The following is a 27,230-nucleotide window of genomic DNA, read 5'->3' as shown; positions in this document are numbered from 1 at the left end:
GATTACCAAATAAAATTATAAATTTCTTCAGGTTGTGTTAGAGTTCAGGATTCTATGAGTGTGCTTGTGTAAAATACTCTCTTTGGAACTTTTTGAAGTAGAATTGCATATTCCAGACCTAGTGAGGATGTTTAACAACTGACAACTGGCCTGAGAGTCTGAATTAAATTATGTTGTTAAACTTTGATAGAACCTATTTCATGAGCATCCAAGCACTGTGATACAAAATACGTAACTAACTAACTAAATAAAAATATTATGCTACTCTTGGTAAGTAGCACAAAAACAATTCAATACACAATATATCCAAACTGCAAGGACCAAAAAGATAAAATAGCAAACCAGAAAAAAACAATTAGTTTTATTTTGGACTTTGAAGTCCCCCACAGTCCTAACTCAATAGAATTCCCTCTGTCTCACATGGTAAATTCCATTGACTGTCACTGAATTCCTGTAAAAATACATTCCCTTACTGAGAACAGGGTAACTTTTAGGAAGGTGGGTTTCTCTATTTAAGCTCATTTAACAAAAATCAAAAAGGCAGAAGTGATGTTACAGAGAGAGCTCTGCTAATAAACCTAGAGAATTCAACTTCAGGGACTGACATCAAGAGCATCCCAACTGAGTATAACTTTTGTTTATAGGTTATTTTAATGTGAGAGGCAATCTCTCAGGAACTACATAATTCAAGGCTTTAAAGAGATTGTCACCGATATCTTGAATTATGCTTGTAAGTCAAATGGAAGTTAGTACCGAGCTCTGAGGTATTGTGTGTAAGAGCACAGAAGGCTAGCAAGCAGTTTGTGCACTAGTTGAAGCTCCTGGATGGCTTTAAATGGCATTGCTACTTAGAGTGAATTACAGTAGTCTAAACAAAGAGAAAAAGGAGAGGATGACCATTACAACACTTCTCAGTTGAAGTAGAAAATTGCAACCCTTATCTGGCCATAAGTGGGGAAAAAAATGCACCATGGGCCACCATTCCTGCCTCGGAATCCTGAAGCAGTAATGGAATTAATATGATCCAGGCACTCTGAGCTATCTTTCCAGTCTGCTTGAATATATGGCATGTAGACTGCCTTTACTAATTCTTCTTAATGCTTACTTCTGCTCTAGTTTTATTTTGGTCAAGTTGCGCCAATTCACTGTCATACAGATCTCTATCTCCAGCAGAGTAAGGAGACCATAGGACAGTATGGCAATTCATACGCAGAGCTATGAATGTTAGCATATAGAACTGCAAGATTTTACAAAAAAAGTTTGCTTTTAAAAATTCACTACAAGATAAAAATTAGAAGACATGCAATGAATACTGAACCATAGGCTCAATGCAGCAAAAACAAAACCAGAAAAACTATATTCTCTAGAGCTGTGCAATCTGAAAAACTGGGTACAGAAACTGCTGACAGAATGGACAGCTATGTGGTGGAAACTAACTGCCTCTTCCTTTCCTTCAAAACACACAAAACCAGCTGTGAGGTAATGTCCTCATGGGTCCCTGTGTGGAACAGATAGACTTTAAGATTGGCCTCTGGATGGGGAATGTTTCATTTCCTTTAGAGAGAAACGATAGCAAAAAATATGTGTTACTGATGGATTACGTGTAAAGTTTAAAATTCACACAGTACAGGAAACAGGCCCAGAACCTCATCTGTTGTAAATTGGTGTAATTCCATTGAAATCCATGGGGCTGTGTTGATTTACACTAGCTGAGGTTCTGGTACTCATTGTCGAGGCTCTCACAGCACAAATCCCCTTTCACACAAGTATTATCACCTTTCACATACTGTAACACTGAGTAATGAGACATACCATGTGGGTATATTAGGCCAAATTCCCAGGTGGCATAAACAGATTTGTTGAAATTAATAGAATTGCATGAGTTTAGGTAAGCAAGACATACAACCACATGCTTGCACTTCCCATAGAATTAACAGGGGCTTTTTAAAAAAGTATTGTTATGTAAACAATGAAGCAGCTTCTAGGAACACCTTGGGAATCTCACAATCACAAGCCATGTGAGAATCTCTATCAAGGGGGGAAAAGCTTGCTTTCTCTTCTGTGAGGTTACAGATATAATCATTTTGGTTCAACTCACATGGTCAGCACTGTCCCAAAATGCTCAGGCCACCCTCAATATTTGTATGGGATACAAACTGCCAATTAAAAACAGAAGGTCATAAGCCAAACTGATGTTTAGCCCAGGAAGGAACTAAATACAAACATCCAAACCTATTTAAGCAATGGAATATTATTTTGCTTGCAGCCATTACATAAAGAGGTTTCTTTTTTCATTCCCCATCCAGAAAGCTAATCATATTATGAACTCTTCATTAAGTAGTTAGATGCCAGCCAGTTAGATGTAGCCATTAAGTAGTTAGATGCCAGTGAGGATGCCAGCCTCACTTACCTCTACTTCTCTGGCAAATGGGTTTGCATTTTCTCCTGTGCCACACCTTTTAAGTAGAAAAAACTTCCAGTCTAAATTTGTTAAGGCACTTTCAAGCCCCTACAAGAAACTGCTGTCTGATAATGGATAGGCAGGTGGCAATTTGTGATTAATTCTCCATATTGGTGAAGAATTATGCACATATTATTTTTGCCATCCTATCTTCCCCACTCCCACCTCAACACACTTATTTATCTCCTCCACCTGTTATGTCAAGAACAAATATCCTTTTTTATGGCCAGAGGGAGAAAATATCTCCTTGCTCCAGTAAGTGCTGAATTAGATAGTTGGTAGCAATCCTATTCTCAGAGACAGATTCAAAGATTTGAATGGTTGCTGATATTTTTTTCCCTATTAGTTACAGGGTAGAACATAATCTTTCGCTATCACATATTTCTATGCTAAATGCTCTCGCTTAACAAAATATTTTTGAACAAACAAAATCTTAATTTTAAATTAACCTGCAAATTATGCCATCAGATTATTTTTAATTGATTTTGCTGCATATGATCTAAATATATTTTATCCTAAAAGTCCAGAATTGCTTCACGTTTTTAAGTTTATTGAAAAAGTTTAATAAATGACAAACCAAGAAACATCGTCTGTTATGAATCCAAAATTTAGTATTTTGGAATAAAAAAATCCATTCTTTCTAAAATTGTTATTCTACAGTGCTCATTTATTAGTTTATTATTTTTTTAAATAGATGCTTCGGGAGAACAACTACTCCTTTAGATTTCAATGTATTTTTGGTTCCTAACACAACTTTCATCTTTGCCCCAGCCTAGGATTTAACACACCATAGCTTGTTCCCAGCTTGTATACCTAAAAGCTTTCCACTGAATTCCTTCCAATAAAATCTATTTACCTCAACACTGGATTTGCTGTCCTACAATATAGTTATAAATATAGTTATAAATAACATCCATGAGGATGTCAGTTTAATGGCTGTGGAACTGACATGCCTGAAGTTGGCAGCTACACTGCAGGCATTGCTACACTATTCTGCCTCTTAAACTGTGTTCAAGGCAGGCAGAACCCCTGTAGCAGAATCAAAGTGTGTTATTTTCCATGCTAATTTAGTTCAGTCTTTCTGAGGGAACCACTGCCAAATCCAGCTAAGTAATACATACAGCAAGTGTCACCTGAATTTCAGAAATCTGAACTGCGGTCCTCAGACACATGCCATTTTGTTCTCTTTGTAGACAGTGTTTAATTACAAGTTGATTGGATGCAGAGAAACAGAAGCAGAGAAAATGCAATTAGGCATACTTTTATTTTACAAACCTAGGATTTTCAAAAACGACTAGTGATTTCTTGTGCCTAAACTAGTGCTTGAAAATCCTTAAAGGGGCCTGATTTTTCAGAGGGCCTGTATTCAATGCTTTCTGAAAAGCGAGTGCCTTTAAAGCATCAAGTTGAGCACCCAACATTGTGGCACCCATAATTACCAGCCATTTCTGAAAATTTGGCCATTAAGTATTTCTTATAAAAAGACATGATACTTTTTAGTGACACTTAACTTTCACCAAGTGACCAGCTCATTTGCAGACATTAAAAAGACATTATACACATGGGAAATAACATGCAATATATGCTGTAATTACCCATAAGATGGAAACATTCAAAGATGAGCATGCCTACATATTCAAATACAACAGAGCAAAGAACTACTCCTACTCCCTATTACTGATGCATTTATGAAAAGGATGAAACAGTAGTGGGGAAAAAAAACTTATTTTTAAAGCAGGAAATTATACCAAATGACCAGGTTTTCTAAAGTAATTAAGTTTCTAAAATAAAATTTGCTGGACTTTTGTCCTATAAAACCTATTTTGACAGGGTTGGGCCAGATAGCTAGAGGAGAGTGATTCTATTGGGATCTGGAAAGTGGGCAGGCTTCCACAGCTAAAGGAGCCCCACCCCCCTCCCCAGCCTAAGAGGGGGATCCACAGGACCTGGAAACCAAATGAGTACGGGGGACAACTAATGAAATAACAGGGACTGGAGTGTGATCAAAGGGTCAAACGAAGGGAACTGGACGGGGACACCAAACAGAGAACCCGGGACAGTGCCCACTGCTCCTCAAAGGCATCAAGGGAGTCAGTGATCGAAGGCAGATATATTACATACAGAAGAGTGATAGAAGGCAGATATATTAGCCCCAGGTTAAGTAGGTAACAGGGAAGGTAACAGGGTAAGGTAAGGTAAGGTAACAGGGAAGGTTCCAGAACAATGAGGAACTTTCTGGAAACAATTAAGGCAGATGGGCTGATTAGAATACCTGCAGCCAATCAAGAAGCTGCCAGAATCAAACTGAGGGCTGCCTTGAACCTCTGAGGCAAGAAAATCCTCCAATAAGCGCAGGACCCACCAAGGCAGAGAAGGAACTTTGTCATACCATCTAGAAGGCGTCCAGCCACCAGCTGTATTTCCCTGTCTGCATATAGCCACATATGTCTGTAATCCTTCAAATTACCCACAGACAAATTTGAAGATGGTTCTAAATCCCTTAACCTATCTAATTATGTCCTCAGCACAGTAGTTTCAATTGTTATTAAATGTAAGATTTTAAAGGGATTATTGTTACTCCTGATTAATAGTATTTGTGTAGCAGTGTAAGTGTTCATGTTGCTGAAGCAAAGGGAAGAGAAGCTAAACAAGTGACCTATTGCTTACCTTGAATGGCTGATAATTCTGAGGCCTGAGCCAGGAACAGGACGATACAAAAATATGATGATAGGTGGGAAATATAAATGGAATTAGTTATTGAACAGATGGGTTGTAAAGGTCATCTGCAAAAGGGAACAATTTACATTTTAAAAGGAGACTTGATTTTTTTCAAAAGCCTGTTTCCTCTTTGTTTCTTATTTTACTAATAAAAAAAATCTTGTCTACTCTATTTCCTAGAGGATGCTACATATGCTATACATATAATTGGAAACAATGATATTATAACAATGAGACTATAAAATCAAAGAGAGATTGAAACCTGAGCAATTAAGAGAGAAAAGAAATTTTATCCAGTCTGTTTTGTTATTATTTTGTTTTTGGTGGACACAGGGGCCTAGTCTACACTACGAGGTTAGGTCGAATTTAGCTGTGTTAGGTCAATTTTCTAATGAATGCGTCTACACAACCAACCCCATTCCGCCAACCTAAAGGGCTCTTAAATTGACTGCTGTACTCCTCCCTGATGAGGTGAGTAGCACTTTCTAGCTAGATTACTTATTAACTTTACAGGAGTTGAAGGGTTTGCATCCTTGATCTGTTCCCGGCAAAGGTATCATATAGACAGACAAAAGCCTTCCCCACCCTCCAGATCTGAAAGTATCTTGTCCCCTTGTTGGTCATTTTGGGTCAGGTGCCAGCCAGGTTACCTGAGCTTCTTAATTCTTTACAGGTAAAAGGACTTTGCCTCTGGCCAGGAGGGATTTTATAGCACGGTATGGTTACTCTTCCCTTTATATTTATGACAGACTCTCTGATGCGCAGCACGCCTAGATGTGCTGTTCTAATTGCCCTGGTGTCTGGCTGTTCAAAATTGGCCACCAGGCGATTTGCCTCAACCTCCCACCCCACCATAAATGTCTCCCTCTTACTCTCAGATATTATGGAGCACACAGCAAGCAGCAACAACAATGGGAATATTGCTTTCGTGGAGGTCTAACCTACTTCGCAAACAGTGCCAGTGCACCTTTAAACATTCAGAGGCACATTCTACCACCATTCTGCACTTGCTCAGCCTATAGTTGAACTGCTCCTTCCTGCTGTCCAGGCTGCCTGTGTACGGCTTCATGAGCCATGGGACCAAGGGGTAGGCTGGGTCCACAAGGATAACTATTGGCATTTCAACATCCCCAATGGTAATTTTCTGGTCTGGGAGGAAAGTCCCTTCTTGCAGCTTTCCGAACAGCCCAGAGTTCCGAAAGATGGGCGCATCATGCACCATTCCCAACTATCCCAGGTTGATGATGGTGAAATGGCCCTTGTGATCCATCAGTGCTTGCAACACCATTGAGAAGTACCCCTCGTGGTTTATGTACTGTTTGGCAAGGTGGTCCAGTGCAAAGATAGGGATATGCATTCCGTCTATCACCTCACCACAGTTAACGAACCCCCATTGCAGCAAAGCCATCCACTATGACCTGCACATTTCCCAGGGTCACTACCTTTCTTAGCAGAATGGTATTGATTGCCCTGGCTACTTGGATCAAAGCAGCCCCCACAGTAGATTTATCCACTCTGAATTGATTCCCAACTGACCGGGAGCAGCCAGGCATTGCAAGCTTCCAAAGGGCTATTGCCACTCGCTTCTCAACTGTCAGGGCAGGTCTCATCTTGGTATTCCTGCGCTTCAGAGCGGGGGGAAGCAACTCACAAAGTTCCATGAAAGTGGCCTTATGCATGTGAAAGTTTCGCAGCCACTGGGAATCATCCCATACCTGCAAAACTGTGCAGTCCCACCAGTCTGTGCTTGTTTGTCAGGCCCAGAATCAATGTTGCCATGATATCCCAATTGCCACATCCCGTGCTTTCAGGAATTTCTGTGTCCATGTCCTCTTCACAATCTTCCTCGTGCTGGTGGCTCATAGCCAGGCTCTGCACATACTACAGGATAATGCACAAGATGTTTACAATGCTCACAAAAGCAGTGCACAGCTGAGCAGGCTTCATGCTTGCTGTGCTATGGCATCTGCACAGATAACCCAGGAAAAAAGGCGCAAAATGATTGTTTGCTGTTGCTTTCAAGGAGGGAGGGAGGGGAGACTGACGACATGTACCCAAAACCACCCGCAACAATGTTTTTGCCCCATCAGGCATTTGGAGCTTAACTCAGAATTCCAATGGGCAGCAGGGACCATGGGATAGCTACCCACAGCGCACCACTCTGTGAGTCGATGCTAGCCACAGTATTGAGAACGCACTCCACCGACCTAATGCGCTTAGTGGGGACATGCATGATCGACTGTATAAAATCACTTACTAAAGATTGACTTCTATAAAATTGACCTAATGTCATAAAGTAGACGTGCCCAGAGAGTGATCAGTGATAAACATAGTACTGACAAATGGATCAAAATGTAACTTTCCAAATGGACTAAAGATGTAAAAATCAGCCAAAATTTTGTTTTCAAGATTTTTCTTATACCTCAGCAGATTAACTGGGTTATAGAAATGACAGATTTCTCTTCCTTTATATGGAATATTTTATGCTCAATGTGTCATCCTCTGGAGTGGTAAATAATATAAAAATGTGAGGTGAATAGCTACCTGTCAGCTTCCCTAAATTGCTGTTTATAATCACTGAATATGTATGTATCAAACAAAGTATGTATCAAACAAAGCTGCAACTGTTTAAGTAACTTTGCAAATGATATCTACACATTGGCTCATTAATTTCCAGTAGGGTTCAGAATGCAACTGATTTCAGGAGTGAAAATGCACATTTGTCTTGTATACATTTTGTGACAGGATCAGGCCAGATGGCTACAGGAGAGTGAGAGCAGGTAGATATATTAGCTCCAGATTAAGGAGGTCCCTTTTCCCTGAGTAAAATAATGGGCTGTTCCAGAACAATCAGGAAGTTGCTGGAACCAATTAAGGCAGGCAGGCTAATTAGGACACCTGGAGCCAATTAAGAAGCCACTAGAATCAATTAGGACCGGCAGGCTAATCAGGGCACCTGGTTTTAAAAAGGACCTCACTTCAGGTAGTGAGGCACGTTCAAGGAGCTGGGAGCAAGAGGTGCGCAAAGAGCTGAGAGTGAGAAGGCGTACAGCTGGAGGACTGAGGAGTACAAGTGTCATCAGGAGGAAGACAGTGAGGACAAATAAAGTGTTGGGAGGAGGCCATGGGGAAGTAGCCCAGGGAGTTGTAGCTGTCATGCAGCTGTTACAGGAAACACTGTAGACAGCAGTGATCCACAGGGCCCTGGGCTGGAACTCAAAGTAGAGGGTGGGCCTGCATTCTCCACATCCTGCCAACTTCCTATTTTGTTACAAGAGGAGTTGACATGGACTGTGGGTCCCACCAGAGGGGAAGATCCCTGGCCTATCCCCCGACCCACTAGGTGGATCAGCAGAGACTGTGGGGATAGTTCTCCTTTCTTTTCCCCATGCTGGCCAGTGATGAGGTTAGCTGTGTGAATGGCAGGTTTGAGCCACTGGCAAAAGTGGCCAAACTGAGGGCTACCATGAATCTCTGAGGTGAGCTAATCTGCCAATAAGCGCAGGACCCACCAAGGCAGAGATGAACTTTGTCACAATTTATATATATATGCTTTTCATTATATAGCACAGGGGTCAGCAACCTTTCAGAGGTGGTGTGCCAAGTCTTCATTTATTCACTTTAATTTAAGGTTTCACGTGCCAATACTACATTTTAACGTTTTTAGAAGGTCGCTCTCTAAGTCTATATATTATATAACTCAACTATTGTCGTATGTAAACAAGGTTTTCAAAATGTTTAAGAAGCTTCATTTAAAATTAAATTAAAATGTTTATCTTACACCACCGGCCCCGCTAAGCCCATTGCCGGCTTGGGGTTCCGTTCACCTAGGCCAGCAGCAGGCTGAGCGGGACCTGCGTCCGGGACCCCGGCTGGCAAGGGGCTGGTAGCCAAAACCCCAGACCGACAGCGGGCTGAGCGGGGCGGGCAGCCGGGACCCCAGACCAGCAGTGGGCTGAGCGGGGCCAGCAGTTGGGACCCCAGACCAGCAGTGGGCTTAGCGGCTCAGCCCGCATGCCAGTCTGGGGTTCCGTCCGCTGGCTCCTGCCAACCAGGGTCCCGGCTGCCAGCCCCGCTCACCCCACTGCTGGTCTGGGGTCCCGACCCTGTCCACTTAGAGTAGGTACCTACTTTCTCCCTGGTTCTGGCCCATTCTCTTCCTCTCTCTCTCTCTGCACTGAGCTGAAGGTGGGAGTGTACTGAGCACAGGCTTGGGGGTGAAGAAGCAGGCTGGGGGTTGGGGTGTAGGATCTGGCCAGGAGCTAGAATGAGGGAGGGGGCTCAGGGTTGGGGCAGGAGGTTTGGGTGTGGAGCGCTTACCTGGGCAGCTCCCATTTGGTGCGAGGGGTGCAGGTGGGAATGTGGGTATGTGTGTGCAGGAGCTCCCGTTTGGTGCTCAGGCTGGGGGTGGGGATGTGGATGTGGGGGGTGCAAGGAGTCAGGGCTAGGATTGTGGGGGAGCGCAGGGGTCAGGGCAGAGGGCTGGGTGTGTGTGAGGGAGGTGCAGGGGTCAGGGCAGAGGGCTGGGAGGTGTGCAGGGTCAGGGCAGAGGGCTGGGGGGGCTGGGGTCATGGGAGCTCTCCCAGCCCCCTGTCATGGCAGGGGGCTGGAGGGGCTATAATGATTCCACCTCTTCCCCAATGTCCCCAGAGCAGAGAGCACGCTGCAGCTCAGCTTTTCCCTCTCCCGCTCCATAGCAAGGGCCGTCAGCTGATCAGCAGCAGGGAGGGAAAGGAGGAGGGGCAGGAAGCCTGCACGCTGGAGGACGAGGCGGGGGAGGGGGAAGCTTGCCTGCCCTGCAAGGAGAGAGCGGTGGGCGAGGAAGAGTGGGCCGGGCCGGGCAGGATTTTTAATTGCACGCTCTTATCCCCAGCAGGCAGCAGCGTGCCATTAAAAATTGGCTCGTGTGCCGTGTTTGGCAGGCGTACCATAGGTTGCCCGCCCCTGATATAGCATATCACATCTACAACCGCATATTAATTTTCTGAGGTGTGCCCAATATGTGACTAAACTCAGGGCTAGGTTAGTTTATGAAGGTGTTAAGTAGATCAGTTTATGTGGCCTAAGATATTTTTTGTTTTGCTTTGAAAATTCTGACTGGAACTGCTGATATTGTTTTCTAGAATGCACACTTTTAAACATATAATTTTTGTCTTTCATTCTAGGAAAATATCAGTCTCTGTTGCCTTTCCTCTGTGTGCTTGTATGTGTGGAAGGGCAGGTGGAAGGGAAGGAGACAGATATAAAACCCTTAAGAAATTAACTGTGGACTCCAAAACACCACAGGATGCACACACAAAAAAGACTGATTTTAGAAAGTGAGTAAAAAAAATCCTAATGGTCTCTATTTAAATGAAATTTTCACATTTTGCTAATGAATATGCTCAAAAGTGCATATAAAACACGTGAAGTGAGAATATTAAATTTTATAGATTATAAACAAGAAGCTACGACAAGAGGATTTCCTAAAATGGAAAGCTCTACTTCCATAAGTCTCTGCTTCTTATACCAGTACACAGCTTTAATCTTTTTATGCTGAAAAAAGAAGTACCCCAAAAATACTAAAGACAACTTATGGCAATTTTCTCCCTTTTATCTGAGGTGAAAAATCCCTACTTCTATGAAATTTAAAAGAAAAAAGCTTAAAAATAAATACAGTGTTCTTCCTTAAACAGAGATATTCAAGCACCACATTTATTGCATTAGCTACACATCAGCTGCACAAGCCTGTCTTGCTTCCTGGAAGGAATAGTCACTGTCAGTTTGCATTTAGCGGTTATCTTGATCCTATGCATTTAAGCTAGTTAAAATGGTAGTAGATAGAAAAGCGGACATTTAGGCATCCCACACAGCCTAACCCCTCCTGTATTCCGTGAAGAATAGGAGAGAGCTGATCACAGCTGAAGTTCTTCTGATAATATTTACCCTCTATGGCTTTGCCATTTAACAGTATCAGTCCTCTACAGTGCATTAAATAGTTACTTGTCTTTTCTCCATTGACAATCCCACCTCTCCTCTCACCCCCAGTTTCTGTGATTAATGGCAAACCACCACATGTAGACAGAGAAAGCAATGATTTATACCAGTGAAGCTTACCTTTGCTTGAAACTAGATTGAGTACAAATCATGGGTTTTCTTGTTTGCTATGTCAATTGTTAGCTACTGATTGCTGAAATCAGGGCAAATATGAAATGTACACAAGGCCAGACTTGTGATAAAATAACCCCCTGAAAACTTTGTAACAACTAGAATTTATTTTTACATGCTACATCTCCACACAGCAATAGGCTGTTCAAAATAAACAAAATCCAAACTTCTTTGCCAAAATGGAGTGCTGCAAAGGCAGCACACCCAGCACTGAAATGGTGAGGCTTTAGAGCATCTCATCTTACTCTTAAACAACCACTTCCAACAGCCTAGGAAGTTGTATTAAAGGCTCTTGGAGACTCCATGGGCAGCCTTCTTCAGTAATAAGGGGTGAGACACCAATTTTCGCACACGCACACACACACACACACACAATGAAGACCAGAAGCTGCATCCCATTCTCCTCACAAAATTTTACTCTCCGATTTTTAAGAATTACATGGTACTTTAGCCATGTGGTCTCCTTTGACTTTCATGGGAGTCACTGATAACTCCATGTAGGTGTGGATTCTTCCCATTACCCATCTGAATCTGAAGAATCAAGGTTTTCACTGAAAAAATATATATTTCTAGCCATCATACCATCTGAATGTAATACCTGCTGTGCTGCTGGAATCTGCACACTGTCGTAAAATAAATCTAAACTCCCCTATTCATCTCAATGGGGCCTTAAATCTCAAGACTAATTCTGAAGAACAATTTAACTGTCCACATTATTAACTATTTATTTCATAGAAAGGGGCTGGGGTTCATGTGACACACACACACTCTCTCTCTCTCTCTCTCATTCTCTTCAAATTCCAGTTTGACATATTCAGAGTCCTACAGCATCTGAGTAAGTGCCCTTCTAATGCAAACCTAACTCATTTAAGAGATGCTTAGGATAGGTTGCATCCAATTTTACAACTAGGCCAATTGACAAACCTGACCAATTGACACAAGAACACAGATCTGGCAAAGGATTTCCTGGTGGGCATTAATGGAAGATTTGTTGTTATTTTCAGTCAGCTTATCCAATCAGTCTTAATAAGGTTGATAAGACTAGACAGCTCCTGTATAGCATCTATACTTGCTGTGGAATACTGTGAAGCCCCATTTTGTGGTCAGAGACTGACCACTCAGAATGATAGAACCCTGCACAAGATTCTTCTGGGCATTTATTAACAGAGACGAGTTTTGGAGAACCATAGAACATTTACCTCACCGAGCTTGCTAGGTAGGAAAAAGGAGATATCTCTCATGAGACACATCAACAATTGGAAGACTGGGAGATGAAAGAACTGACAAAGCAATAAAGGAATGATTCTTTTCTTAGATTACTTGCACATCCTCACAGAGAGGATTTCCTCTACTTTACTGAATTGATTATAGAAATGGAAGAGGCATAGGAAAGAAGATATCGACTGAGCTGTGAATTCTATCCGTGGATCTCAGTGGGCTTGTGTGTTAGGGCTTCGAAGGAATAAATGTAATTAATGGATTGAGCTCAAGCACTCATTCGCAACTGCACTGTGTATCTGCTGTACGCTCTCAGGGTGGCAATCAGCAAATCAAGCATGTCTCTTACCATTCACAGTTGTTGGAATACATTTGCAAAAACATCATCAATCAATAAGCCATCCAAAAGGGTAATCTGAGCCCATGTGTTCAACCATCTTTCATAAAGCTGCAGCTAGGTAGTATACTGTTCCCCCCCACCACCACTGTAAAATTGTGGATGTGCCATTGTACCACCATTTACTGGTTACATTAAAATCTTGAAGAATGGAGGTTGTATAAGTGTTTAATTTTCACCCGTCTCTAGTTTACAAGTAAAATATTTGTGAATATAGCTGTAAACCCTAATATCAACTCCCACGTGATAGGATGCAGCATTGGCTGCAAAATATAAAGCAAAAACCATGCACCTTTACAGCAGCATTTCTCCCAGTTTTGAGGGACTACATATTTCAGTATAGATCCTATCTTCTTTTGATTGGTTAAGTTCTGTGTACCTTTGTGTGCCATCTGCATACTTTCACAGGGAAATTAAGCCTCGCAGAAATATTCTTCAGCTCCAGGTAGGCTGTTTTTCCTTTAAAAGAGCATTTGAAATGCCCCAGGAAAAACTATTCCTACAGAAGCTCTTGATGCTTCTGAGCATTAAATTAGCATCTTCTGATCTCTTTAAAAAAGTTTTAAAATTAACAAACAGTGTTGTTAATAATGGACCTTCAACATGCTCTGATAATTTTAGACAGAGCAATTGTTTGCTATTTATTAAATGGGCCATTTACCAGCTATGAGGTTTTCATGGCACTGTTAGTGGTAGCCTGGATAACATTTCTTCAGGAAACCCTTGTTAATCCTTTTATGCTCAATAATTTACAGTATATTCTGTGCGACTAAAGAGTGCAAGATAAAGAAAGCCGTTATCAGAGACTAAAATATTCTTTGGATATCAGAACTGAGCTATGAAGTGAAGATTGAAAAGGGCAGAAATGAAGAGAATGAGAAAGAACCAGCATGTGGCCAACAGCGGATATGAAATTGCTGTTGAGTATTCTTCAGATTTTTTAAAAATTCTTTTCAGTTCAATTTATGAACCATCAAGAAATCCTCCTTCTAACAGCTTTTTTTCCCCCTGTGTTAAGCTGGTACTTCTGCATTAAAAGCCAGAATGGACACTGCAGCCTTGCATTCTCTGAAGCTAATCAAATTAGGTTATTGGCACAATTCATTCAAATGTGAGTCTCCTGTGAGAGCACTCTGACTTCTTGATATTCTTCATGTGCATAATTTCTGCTTTATATATACTGTAATGAGAATCACTGCTACTTGTACAAATGTGGATTAATATTTCTGGGGTGAAATGCTGCCCCTCCCCCATTCTTTTAGGAAACGGGAACTTAGTCATTGGATTTCAATGGGGCCAGAATTTTACACCTGGAGCATCGATAATATTGATGCAGGAAGCTGCTGAGCTCCGCCTAAAAAGGGGTCGCCTCTGACTGTCCTCAACTCCCATTGGTTAGCTGTGGGAGTTGAGGGCTCAGCACTTCATAGGATCAGACCCTATTCAATTTTTATTAGGGATTTCTTTTCAGGCAGAAAACATCTTTTTCTGGAAGTTTGGGCAAGATGAAAGGATTAATTTTGAAGCTTAAAGAGTTAGTGAATGTTGTTATAAGTCCACTTTGATTCCAATTCTGAATTCCTTCTACACCACAAAATGTCAGTGTGAGTTGAAGATACATGAGGTATTCAAGTAAAGGAGTACTCGTGGCACCTTAGAGACTAACAAATTTATTTGAGCATAAGCTTTCGTGAGCTACAGCTCACTTCATCGGATGCATTCAGTGGAAAATACAGTGATGAGATTTATATATATATAGAGAGAGAACATGAAACAATGGGTGTTACCATACACACTGTAACCAAAGCAATCACTTAAGGTGAGCTATTATCAGCAGGAGAGCTGTGGGGGGGGGACCATTTGTAGTGATAATCAAGGTGGGCTATTTCCAGCAGTTGACAAGAATGTCTGAGGAATAGTGGTGGGTGGGAATAAACGTGTGGAAATACTTTTACTTTGTGTAATGACCCATCCACTCCCAGTCTCTTTTCAAGCCTAAGTTAATTGTATCCAGTTTGCAAATTAATTCCAATTCAGCAGTCTCTCATTGGAGTCTGTTTTTGAAGTTTTTTTGTTGAAGTATTGTCACTTTTAGGTTTCTAATCAAGTGACCAGAGAGATTGAAATGTTCTCCGACTGGTTTTTGAATGTTATAATTCTTGACGTCTGATTTGTGTCCATTTATTCTTTTACGTAGAGACTGTCCAGTTTGACCAATGTACATGGCAGAGGGGCATTGCTGGCACATGATGGCATATATCACATTGGTGGACGTGCAGGTGAACGAGCCTCTGATAGTGTGGCTGATGTGATTAGGCCCTATGATGGTGTCCCCTGAACAGATATGTGGACACAATTGGCAACGAGCTTTGTTGCAAGGCTAGGTTCCTGGGTTAGTGGTTCTGTTGTGAGGTGTGTGGTTGCTGGTGAGTATTTGCTTCAGGTTCAGGGGCTATCTGTAAGCAAGGACTGACCTGTCTCCCAAGATCTGTGAGAGTGATGGGTCGTCCTTCAGGATAGGCTGTAGATCCTTGATGATGCGTTGGAGAGGTTTTAGTTGGGGGCTGAAGGTGATGGCTAGTGGCATTCTGTTATTTTCTTTGTTGGGCCTGTCCTGTTGTAGGTGACTTCTGGGTACTCTTCTGGCTCTGTCAATCTGTTTCTTCACTTCAGCAGTTAGGTATTGTAGTTGTAAGAATGCTTGATAGCAATCTTGTAGGTGTTTGTCTCTGTATGAGGGGCTGGAGTAAATGCAGTTGTATCGTAGAGCTTAGCTGTAGACAATGGATCGTGTGGTGTGGTCTGGATGAAAGCTGAAGGCATGCAGGTAGGAATAGCGGTCAGTAGGTTTCTGGTATAGGGTGGTGTTTATGTGACCATCGCTAATTAGCACCGTAGTGTCCAGGAAATGGACCACTTGTGTGGACTGGTCCAGACTGAGGTTGATGGTGGGATGGAAATTGTTGAAATCATGGTGGAATTCCTCAAGGGCTTCTTTTCCATGGGTCCAGATGATGATGTCATCAATGTAGCACAAGTAGAGTAGGGGCATTAGGGGACAAGAACTGAGGAAGCGTTGTTCTAAGTCAGCCATAAAAATGTTGGCATACTGTGGGGCCATGCAGGTACCCATAGCAGTGCCACTGATTTGAAGGTATACATTGTCCCCAAATGTGAAATAGTTATGGGTGAGGACAAAGTCACAAAGTTCAGCCACCAAGTTTGCTGTGACATTATTCCTGATGGCTTGTAGTCCATCTTTGTGTGGAATGTTGGTGTAGAGGGCTTCTACATCCATAGTGGCCAGGATGGTGTTTTCAGGAAGATCACCAATGGATTGTAGTTTCCTCAGGAAGTCAGTGGTGTCTCGAAGATAGCTGGGAGTGCTGGTAGCATAGGGCCTGAGGAGGGAGTCTACATAGCCAGAGAATCCTGCTGTCAGGGTGCCAATGCCTGAGATGATGGGGCGTCCAGTATTTCCAGGTTTATGGATCTTGGGTAGCAGATAGAATACCCCAGGTCGGGGTTCCACGGGTATGTCTGTGCGGATTTGTTCTTGTGCTTTTTCAGGGAGTTTCTTGAGCAAATGCTGTAGTTTCTTTTGGTAACCCTCAGTGGGATCAGAGGGTAATGGCTTATAGAAAGTGATGTTGGAGAGCTGCCTAGCAGCCTCTTGTTCATATTCCGACCTATTCATGATGACGACAGCGCCTCCTTTGTCAGTCTTTTTGATTATGATGTCAGAGTTGTTTCTGAGGCTGTGGATGGCATTGTGTTCTGCACGGCTGAGGTTATGGGGCAAGTGATGCTGCTTTTCCACAATTTCAGCCCGTGCACGTCGGCAGAAGCACTCTATGTAGAAGTCCAGTCTGTTGTTTCGACCTTCGGGAGGAGTCCACCCAGAATCCTCCTTTTTGTAGTCTTGGTAGGAAGCTCTCCGTGGATTAGTATGTTGTTCAGAGGTGTGTTGGAAATATTTCTTGAGTCAGAGGTATTCAAGGTTAGACATGGATTCACCAAGGGCAAGTCATGCCTGACTAACCTTCTATGATGAGATAACTGGCTCTATGGGTATGGGGAAAGTGGTGGACATGATATATCTTGACTTTAGCAAAGCTTTTGATACGGTCTCCCACAGCGTTCTTGCCAGCAAGTTAAAGAAGTACGGATTGGATGAATGGACTATAAGGTGGATAGAAAGCTGGCTAGGTCATCGGGCTCAATGATGATCAGTGGCTCGATGGCTAGCTGGCAGCTGGTGTCAAGTGGAGTATCCCAGGAGTCGGTCCTGTGGCCAGTTTGTTCAACATCTTCATTAACGATCTGGATTATGGGATAGATTGCACCCTTAGCAAGTTCATGGATGACACTAAACTGGGGGAATAGGTAGATACACTGGAGTGTAGTGATACGGTCCATAGTGACCTAGATAAATTGGAGGATTGGGCTAAAAGAAATCTGATGAGGTTCAACAAGGACAAGTGCAGAGTCCTGCACTTAGGACAGAAGAATCTTATGCACTGCTACAGCCTGGGCACCGACTGGCTAAGCAGCAGTTCTACAGAAAAGGACCTGGGGATTACAGTGGATGAGAAGCTGGATATGAGTCAACAGTGTGCCCTTGAAGCCAAGAAGGCTACTGGCATATTGGGCTACATTATTGTGAGTGTTGCCAGCAGATAGAGGGAAGTGATTAATCCCCTTTATTTGGCACTGGTGAGGCCACATCTGGAGCATTGTGTCCAGTTTTGGGTTGCCCCACTACAGAAAGGATGTGGAGAAACTGGAGAGGGTCCAGCGGAGGACAACGAAAATGATGTCAAGGGCTGGGGCACATAATTTATGAGGAGAGGCTAAGGGAACTGGGCTTACTTAGTCTGCAGAAGAGAAGAGTGAGGGGGGATTTGATAGCAGCCTTCAACATCCTGAAGCAGGGTTCCAAAGAGGATGGAGCTTGGCTGTTGTCAGTGGTGGCAGATGACAGAACAAGGAGCAAGGGTCTCAAGTTGCAGTGGGGGAGATCTAGGTTGGATATTAGGAAAAACTATTTCACTTGGAGGGTGGTGAAGCACTGGAATGGGTTACCTAGAGAGGTGATGGAATCTCCATCATTAGAAGTTTTTATGGCCCTGCTTGACAAAGCCCTGGCTGGGATGATTTAGTTGGGATTAGTCCTGCTTTGAGCAGGGGGTTGGACTAGATGACCTCCTGAAGTCTCTTCCACCCCTAATCTTCTATGATTCTATAGTAATTAGGGCCTGAAAGTTCAATAGGAACCATGCAACCATTCTCCTGCACCTGTGCTATGTCCCATTGAGTACACTGTGGGCTTGTCTTCACTGTGGGGGTAAGTCAACCTAAGTTATGCTAGTCCAGCTACATTATTCACGTACCTGGAGTCAACGTAGCTTAGGTTGAATTATCCTGGTGTCTTCACAGCGCTGAGTCGATGGGAGATGCTTTCCAGTCGACCTCTCTTACTCAGAGAGCTAGAGTACAGGGGTTGAGTACAGGGTGCTGAGAGCATGTTGCCATCGATTTACTGGGCCTTCACTAGACTTGCTAAAATCAATCCCTACTGCATTGATTGCAACAGCGTCTATATCCCCAGTAGAGACCAGCCCTCTGGCTCTGCATGGACACTGACTTGACTCTAGCTCTTTCACCTTATTTTTCTTGTAACCAGGAACAGTTTCATTGCTACTTAGTTATTGACATTGATCCATTTCTGAGATTTATTTTCATACTGATCCATTCATTTATATCTTTAAAAGATCAGACTTACCAGTTGGTTCAGCAACCACTAATAAAACATGTTGTGCTGATTTAGCAAAGGTGATTATTCACTTCGCAGAAACGGTCACCACTCAGATCAAACATGCCATAATGTGGAGCATACATTGTTAACCTTATTGTATTCCAATTTAGTAAGTCATACTTTATGAGGAAGGCTGTCTAGCTGGTAGGATGTAGTCTTACAAGATGATCTTAATCAGGTAAGCAAAGCTGTCTATTACATTTCATATTAAAACAAAACTTATACTTTAGATACTGAAGATGTAAAATGATTATGCTTTCAAGTAGTGAGCAGGCTAAATGTGATTCCGCTAATTTAAGGGTTTCCAGTAAAGAGTATTAAACAATTTCCTAGAAGGTTGTTTGCAAATTTACGTTTTAAGGTATCTGGAATATCACTCAGTAGCTTCAATCACTACACATGGAGTTTTAGATGAATGATGACTGGAGAACAAGGAGGCGGGGGGAGACAAACTATGTGATTAAGGGAGAAGCTAAAAGGAAATAGGAAACCACCCATAGTGGTGCATTTGGCATGTGTTGCACTGCCAAGCATAATACAAGAATCATAACACGCTCAGCAGGGTGCAAAGTAATGTGTGCTGGTCTCTCTGGGAAGGATATTATCCACATTATAGATTATTATGCATTCTCTGCTGGTCGGCACTGGCTACCGTACAAAACCAGAGAAAGAGCATCTGGCTGGGAACTGGGAAACAAAACAAAGAGAATATAGCACCAAAATATATGTTATAAAAAGTTGGCAGTCAGACTGGGGGGGGGGGGGAGAGAATAAAAGTGACTGAGTTAGTTTGTAGTAAACCTCAGCTACTTTGATTTAATCAGATTTGCTCTTCTCCTTACTACTTCTACATTGTGCTTTTAACAGCCTAACCTTACTTTCAAACCCAACAATTTTTAAATTTGGGAGTCTAAATATTTTTTTTCTTTTATGAAGTTGGTGCTTGATCCAGTATTCTTCATACATCCCCAAACTCAGAGTTTGGGTTGCACAAAAGACACAATACTTGACCATGGAATCTAGCCTGAATGTGCACCCCATTAGGCTAAGGAGATAGTTAAAGGCAAAGAGAAAGTCTTGGCAAATGAGAAGTAAGCTAAAATCATAAAGAAGTTGGACAAATTGAACTTGTTTCTCACATGGCTATGGAATATGGCTAAAGTGTATGTGTGATTTATAATCCATCTGTTTGCTCATGCCAAATAGCACTGTGGTGAAACCTGAAGTACGGGGAGTTTCTAGAATTGGTAACCCAATCTGGATAGGCATCAGCAGAAGACAGCTGATGATATACATTTAATATACTGTGGGTCATATTATTCCCTGGTCTTAGGCACTGTACAACAAGACTATTCAAGTGGCATAAAACGTTCCACCTTATGGAACACGATTAAACTTTCAGACATAATTACATTAACTATTATTTTAGAAGGAGAGACTTATGACATATTCAAGGAGATTAACTGGCAATTTGCATATAAGAATAAGATAAGAACTTTTAGATAGAGAAAAAAGCAGGTTAGCCCATCATACTTATGTCTATTACTGTAAAATTAAGTGCTCTATATTCTATAAAAGTTATAATTACTGTCAGCATGGGAATCCAGAAGTCGTCAATGGAGTGAATTTCTGCAGAGTTTGTAAGTATGTATTGAGTAACACACTGAAACCAGACCTGTAGAATAGCAGAATCCTTCTCTCGGCCCCTTGGATGGAATGATAATTTTCTTTAGCCTCTTCTCATTATAGGAGACATAATGCACATTAATTGAAATATGTAAAGGTCAGTTCTCTCTAGTGGCCAAGTGCTGAATTATACATATTTTCATGGCAACACAAGTCAATTTTAGGATTATCCGATTCCTAGTCCCTGTCCATTTCTTGCTTTCAGAAGCTACATCTTTCTGATTTTCTGATTGAGTTTTGTTTGATTGCATGTAGATCAAAACCAAGAAAAGGTTCACATAAAAACTATGGGCAATTACAGGCCAGAAAGCCTAACTTCAGTACTGAGCAAACTGGTTGAAACTATAGTAGAGAACAGAATTATCAGACACAGATGAACATGATTTGTTGGGGGAAGAGTCAACATAGTTTTTGTAAAGTGAAGTCATGCCTCACCAATCTACTAGAATTCTTTGAGGAGGTCAACAAGCATGTGAACAAGGGTGATACAGTGGATTTAGGTTTTCAGAAAGCATTTGACAAGGTCCCTCATCAAAGGCTCTTAAGCAAAGTAAGCAGTCATGGGATAAGAGAGAAAGTCCTCTCATGGATCAGTAACTGGTTAAAAGATGTATAGATGTATAAAAGATGTATGAAAGACCTCTCTCCATTCTGAAAACTGACCATTTATTCCTCTATTTCCTAATAGAGGAATAAATGGTCAGTTTTCAGAATGGAGAGAGGTAAATATGGTGTCCCCCAGGGGTCTGTACTGGGACCAGTACTGTTCAACATATTCATAAATGATCTGGAAAAAGGAGTAAACAATGAGATGGCAACATTTGCAGATGATACAAAACTACTCAAGAGAGTTAAGTCCAAAGCAGACTGCAAAGAGTTACAAAGGGATCTCACAAAACTGACTGACTGGGCAACAAAATGGCAGATGAAATTCAACATTGATAAATAAAAAGTAAGAGACATTGGAAAATGTAATCCCACCTACACATATAAAATGATGGACTTATAAAATTGGACTTAGCACTCAAGAAAGATCTTGAGTCATCGTGGATAGTTCCTGTAAAATTTCTGCTCAATGTGCAGCGGTCATCAAAAAATCCAACTGAATATTAGGAATCCTGAAGAAAGGGGTAGATAAGCATAGAAAATATCATATTGACTTTATATAAATCCATGGTAGGCCCACATCTTGAATACTTTGGGAGGATGTGGTCGCCCCATTTCAAAAAATATGTATTGGAATTGGAAAAGGTTCAGAAAAGGGCAACAAAAATTATTAGGGGTATGGAACGGCTGCCGTAAGAGGAGAGATTATTAAGACTGGGACTTTTCAGCATGGAAAAGAGATGACTAAGGGGGGATATGATAGAGGTCTATAAAATCATGACTGGTATAAAGAAAGTAAATAGGAAAGTGTTATTTACTCCATTTCCTAACACAAGAACCAGGGGTCACCAAATGAAATTAACAAAAGGAAGTATTTCTGAACACAACACACAGTCAACCAGTGGAACTCTTTGCCAGAGGTTTGTGAAGGCCAAGAGCATAACAGGGTTCAAAAATTCATGGAGGATCCGTCCATCAATGGCTATTAGCCAGGATGGGCAGAGATGGTGTCCCTAGCCTCAGTTTTGCAAGAAGCTGGGAATGGGCTACTAGGGATGGATCATTTGATGATTACCTGTTCTGTTCATTCCCTCTGAAGCACCTAGCATTGGCCACTGTTGGAAGGGAGGATACTGGGCTAGAGGGACCTTTGGTCTGACCCAGTATGGTAGTTCTTATGTCCTAAAATCTTGTGAAGTAAACATGTGTTGCTGCTTTTATTATCAACCAGATTCAATACCTGAAGTTCCATGTTCTCACTAGGGGTAAAGATATGAAGTGGGATGGGAAGGAAGAGTGGAAATAGAATAGATGGAATTCTTTGTGACTCTTAAAATCTTATGTTGCATTAAATGTAGTTATTACTCCAGGGGTTCACTAGCAGACATCATGGATAGACTTGTTCCACAGGTATGATTAAAAAGGTAAAGAAACAAGTAACAACTTCCATATTATGTTGTCTTTCTTCTGAGGTCATGCTAGTAAGTTTCACCAAAAACAGAGTCCCTGCTCCATTTTAGTCCAATGTGTATAGTGATTGCAAAAGATTAAAGAACTCAATACCTCACTGGCACTACACAAGAAAGCCTGAACATATCCTGAATGAGGTTTCTAGCCAAGTGCCACATCAGACTCCTTGAGTGCCATTGTTATTTTCTTTATTCTAGTAGTGCTTAGAAATAGACTTATCAAACTTCTTGTGGACTCAAATTGGACAGCTCTGTATGCTTCCTAGAGGTGACTTGTAAAAGTGTCACCGTCTAGTGGCCGGAGGCCTGCAGATAAGAAATTAGTACTAAATCACTACCAAGAGATAATGGAGTCTCTCTAACTTAAGTGGTAGAACTACTGGTTTTGGATACAATCATGTTTTGTTCAAATCCAAACAAAGATGAATCCATTTCAGACTGAAAAGCCACTTGTTTGGCTCAAAGGGCAGACTAATATTGGGAAATGAACCACCCTTTCCAGAGCATAGTGGCACATTGCTTAGGGCTTCAAAGGAACTATTAGAAAGACTGCATGGCATTTCACCAACCCACTGTGCACTGGAGATTTCTAGATGTGTAATGCCAAAGAATGGTAGATTCATTAACATATACTGGTTTGAAACAGACTTATTTAACACTACTCAAACAGATTTCAAAAGGGGCTGATTATTTGCTGTTCTTCTAGTTCTATTTCAGGTTAAGTCTTTCTTTCTATGGCTGTAGGAACTCAACCTAGCCCTGCAACTGTGCTTGCTACTGAAGGAAGTATACAGCTTAGGTAAGGGAAGACAGACATTGTTTTAAATGATTCTTAGTTATCTTGCTTCCAGGGTTCTGATTAATGGAGTTTATGTGAAAGCATTTCTAGAATGGGGTAGCACCAAAACAGTAGCCAGAATCTCACAGTTTAGTCCTGTAGGAAGATGACCCAAAGGGGGTGGGGGAATACCAGTCTTCAAATATGCTAAGGGCTGTTATAAAGAGGATGGTGATCAATTATTCTCCATGTCCACTGAAGACAGTAGTAGTAGTAGTAAGGAGTTTTATCTGCAGCAAGGGAGATTTAGGTTAGGGATTAGGAAAAGCTTTCTAACTATAAGAGTAGTTAAGTTCTGGAATAGGCTTCCAAGTGAGGATGTGGAATCCCAATCATTGGAGATTACTAAGAACAGGCTGGATAAATACCTGTCAGTGATGATCTGCGTTACTTGGTCCTGCCTGAGAGCAGCACACTGGACTTGACTTTGAGGTCCCTTCTAGCCCTACATTTCTATGATTCAATGATTTGGGGAGTTGGTAGACAGGTTAAAAATAAAAACTACAAGATGACAGAACAATGTAGAATTACCATAATTGTCATATAGAGGGGAAAATAAACTGAACAAGTTAAAAATACTCCTATTTTAATTCAATCACAAAGTTATTAAAATGAAAATTATGAGAGAAAGATCAATTTCAAAGACAATGAAAAGTAAATAGAAAAATCTGAAGTTATATCCCCATGTAATGCATGACTCCAATTATAACACATGTCCTCAGCAGTACCCCCATTAGCACATCCAGTTCTCCTTAAACTACAATCTTCTACTATTTTCATTGTTTATGTTTTCAATATTGGCATCCAGCATGCTTGCACCTAATATAGAGTGTCTGAGACTTCAGTACTCAACTTTCTTGAATTTAATCTGATCAAATATATTGTTTAAGTATTGTCCCTTTTATAGAGATTTTATGTGTTGTTCTTTTCTAAAAATACTTCATGTATATATCACTTTTTAAACTTATGTTTTTATTACAGATTTTGAGTGACCCAAATTAACTCTGAGTCCTGCAAAACCTTTATGGATTTTTTTAACCATATCACTCTTCAATGCAGTGTAGGTCCAGGAATAAAGCGAGCTAATATTTCAGAAGTCTGCTCATTCCTTCTTTCAATATCAGGTCCGTAGTAATGGAAGCATTCACAATGGATCTGAATGCAGCTCTATTTCATATTCAAAAAGGATGACAAAAACAACTATGTAATTTCATTTTTTAATTTAATTAATTCCCTGGAGGAAAGGCTGGTTTCAGTGACCAGTATAGTCTAAGAAATGGAGATGAGAAAAACAGTATTTTATTGATTTACTTACACAAAAAGTATAGATCCAATTGTGAACAAGTTCTTCTTCCATTGACTGGTTCAATAATACAAATAAATTTACTGTTTTAGGCTCCAGTTTTCACTCTCAAAATTAACTCAAATTATACATGTCCTCCCTCCTTGAAAATGCAGATTTTGTTCATGTATTCATCCCTGTATAAATTGTTTTCTATATGACTTTACTTTTACTTGAAAGGGAGAGCATATGAAAAGAAGCCTGAAAACAATGTCAACAACAGTTGCAGGAGAAATATTCAAGTCCTGGCATCTACATTAAAGATCTTATTTTGCACTATTGTCTCCCTAGAGGCTATAATGAATATAAACAGAACCAAAATGATCAGGAATATTCTGGGACCCTTCAGTGGGTTTACATTAATATAGTTCTATTGAGGTGAATAGAGCTATGAAAATTTATATCAGCTGACCTTTATTTTCCAGTTATGCCAGGAGATCTTAGACCCCCTGCTGGTCTAAAAAAGGAAAAATTGCCACATTGGAAGCTGTAAGAAGTGACATTCTGAACTTTCACAGAACAGCATAAATCTGACTCGTCATAACAATGTAAAGACTGAAAATAAGCAGAGTTCTTATTCTCTGCTGCTGAAGGCAGAACAATGGCAAATTTCATACCTAGGCCCAATTCTCTTTTCAGCTACATTAATGAAACCACGTTGACATCAATGGATTACACTAGGGTACGAGAGAAAAATTGTGTCACAGGTGTAAGCTGGTGCAATTCAGAAGGCTCTGGATCAAATTCTACATGGATATAAGTTACACCTTGAATATAAGGCAATCAGAAACACCTGTTCAAGGCACTTGTAACACATACAATTGCCATTCAATATGTGTAAACTATGTCTTGCATACCAAAGGGGAGCAAGGGGAGGTAGAGGACAGTGTATAGTAAAACAGGCTTTCCAATGGCATCTTACACCTTCATGTTATTTGCTTTTTAGGCTGTAGTTTACATGAAAGTTGCTGTTCAAAAGTGTAGGAGTACAGGTCAAGCTTACAGTAAATTAGTAAGCTTGTAATAAAACTCTTAGTTATTACTTATTTGGGTCAGATATGAACCAGTAACTGATACAAGAAACTCAAAGAAAAAAAGATACTTAGTCATTGAGAGCATCTGCCAAGACCCCGGTCCACCCACTACCCATCATTCATATAATCAATACTTTTCCTTTTCTTCGCTACGTGCATATACAAAAAAACCTGTGTGAAACTTACCAAGACCCAAGCAAAGCAAAAAAACATATGTCTGGTTTAGAGTTTTCTTATAAATCTCAAACTCAGTCCAGGTTTATGAATCTTTTTGGTGAATCTGGGCCAAGTTTTGGATGGATAAGGAGAGAGAATGAATGAATATAAATGGTTTTGGCATTCTTAGTTTTGGGTGAATTATAACAAGCCTCAAAGCAAAATTCAAGGCCTGTATAACAAAAATACAGCGTGCACAGGAATGCCTTACAAAGCTCTAGTACATAATGTGAAGTTTTCAGGTACTCTGTATGATGGTTCAGGAAGGAGTTACTAGTTTCAGAGTAACAGCCGTGTTAGTCTGTATTCACAAAAAGAAAAGGATTACTTGTGGCACCTTAGAGACTAACCAATTTATTTGAACATAAGCTTTCGTGAGCTACAGCTCACTTCATCAGATGCTCAAATAAATTGGTTAGTCTCTAAGGTGCCACAAGTACTCCTTTTCTTTTTAAGGAGTTACTAGACATTCAACTGACTTGGGGTAATGAAGCCAAAAAACTCAAGCCCTCCATTTGACTGACCCTTAGAAGTAGGCAAACAGCCAGAATATTATACATAGTTAAGAAAGCTTGTTCAGCTGTAAAGTGTTTTCATATATGTAAAGGGAAATAAGATATTAACATTTTGGGTGAAATCTTGGTCTCATTGAATGTTTCTGTTCCAGAAACACTTGTAATTAAGTAGGGAACAGACACCACCACATTAAAAAATAAAAACAAACAAGACAAAAAACAAACAAACAAAAAAAAAACAGAATAGATACCATTTGATCTTACCCATTTTAGGGGTGCAGGGGATCAACATGCAACTATTATGAGAGTCATAATTCTGAGCTAGAAAATGGGTGTTTGTATAATGCTGTGAAACTAATCTTGGAAATTAACTGTAGTTTTTTTTTCTCCCTTAGTATAAATGGTGGAGAATAAGGCCCCTGAAGTATTAGAAGTATCTGTGTCATTAGCCTTTGTAAAGAATGACATTCTTGGAGGCAGATGGACATGACGGCTAGAACTCAAATGAAATATGAATTTGGCTTTAACAGTATTTTAAATAGAAGTGTTTGAGGGGAGCAGGGAATAGAAAATAATGCAGAAAATAGTTTTGTTTGACACCTTGCTCCATCAACAGAATCCATGAAAAAGCTTTCTGTGGTAAGAGGGATAGATTAAGGCAATGGATATGGTGTAATTAACAAATATTATGCAGCTAAGTGTAAATCCCAAGTGCAACTCTTACTACAAATAAATATCTTGCTAACCTAAACTGTTCAAGAAAGG

This window comes from Lepidochelys kempii, chromosome 1 (assembly GCF_965140265.1).
Source record: "Lepidochelys kempii isolate rLepKem1 chromosome 1, rLepKem1.hap2, whole genome shotgun sequence".
In the NCBI taxonomy this organism is placed as follows: domain Eukaryota; kingdom Metazoa; phylum Chordata; order Testudines; family Cheloniidae; genus Lepidochelys; species Lepidochelys kempii.
The sequence above is the reverse complement of the archived record's forward strand: the minus strand, read 5'-3'. Positions refer to the sequence as shown.